An 872-nucleotide genomic window follows, 5' to 3' on the forward strand; every position below is an offset into this window, starting at 1 on the left:
GTCATACTTTTTAGATGATCACGAAAGTTAAGCTAGTGGATCCATTAAGCAAAAGTTAAAGTAAGGTCCTATATCGATGGCAAGGTATAGGATGGTCCTTTGGCAACGTGAGGTAAAATGTTGTATCATCACTTGGACTCAGTGGTAATTATCGGTTAGAGAACTCCCACAGTAGAAATTGCATGGTTCCTCGAGGGGTTTTGTTTGGTATGGATCGGGTTATGGGACTTCATTCATGCATTGCACAAGTAGACTTTGAGAGGGAGCATGGTAATTTTATGATATTATAAGTATGATTTTTGACGTCATGTTTTAATTTTTTTTACAAGCTTTATATCTATTGCATGTGTCTTATTGCTTTATATTGAGTTCAGTTATTCATGACTTGAATTAGAGCCAAGGTAAGTTCTCTTTTGTATCCCTTTCAAGCTTAAGTTGTTGTTTAGCGGTCCTGCTCGCATACTTGTACATTCCATGTACTGATGCCAGTTGGCCTGCATCTTATTATGATGCAGACGCAGGTACCCAGGTTCATCATCCAGCACGCCGTTTATCCGGTTGAGCACGCCAGAATTAGTGGTGAGCCTCCTTGCATTCCAGAGGATTCTGTTATTTCATTTTTTCTAGTTTTGTTTTATTAGGATGTTGCGGGGTCTGTCCCAACATCCATCTCAGTATTATAGAGGCTTCATAGACAGTCAGTCAGTTAGTATTGAGTCTCTCATCTATGTTTATATGTAAATATTCTATTTTGAGACTCGAGTTGCCTTTTTGAGCTAGATTTTCTCAGTTAGGTTGTTTTGTGACCTTTTATTGCATTGAGTTACTCTGTTGAGTTAGGTTTTCGCTGAGTTAAGAAAGCCAGGCCAAGG

This window comes from Solanum tuberosum, unplaced genomic scaffold (assembly GCF_000226075.1).
Source record: "Solanum tuberosum cultivar DM 1-3 516 R44 unplaced genomic scaffold, SolTub_3.0 scf01183, whole genome shotgun sequence".
NCBI classification, from domain to species: domain Eukaryota; kingdom Viridiplantae; phylum Streptophyta; class Magnoliopsida; order Solanales; family Solanaceae; genus Solanum; species Solanum tuberosum.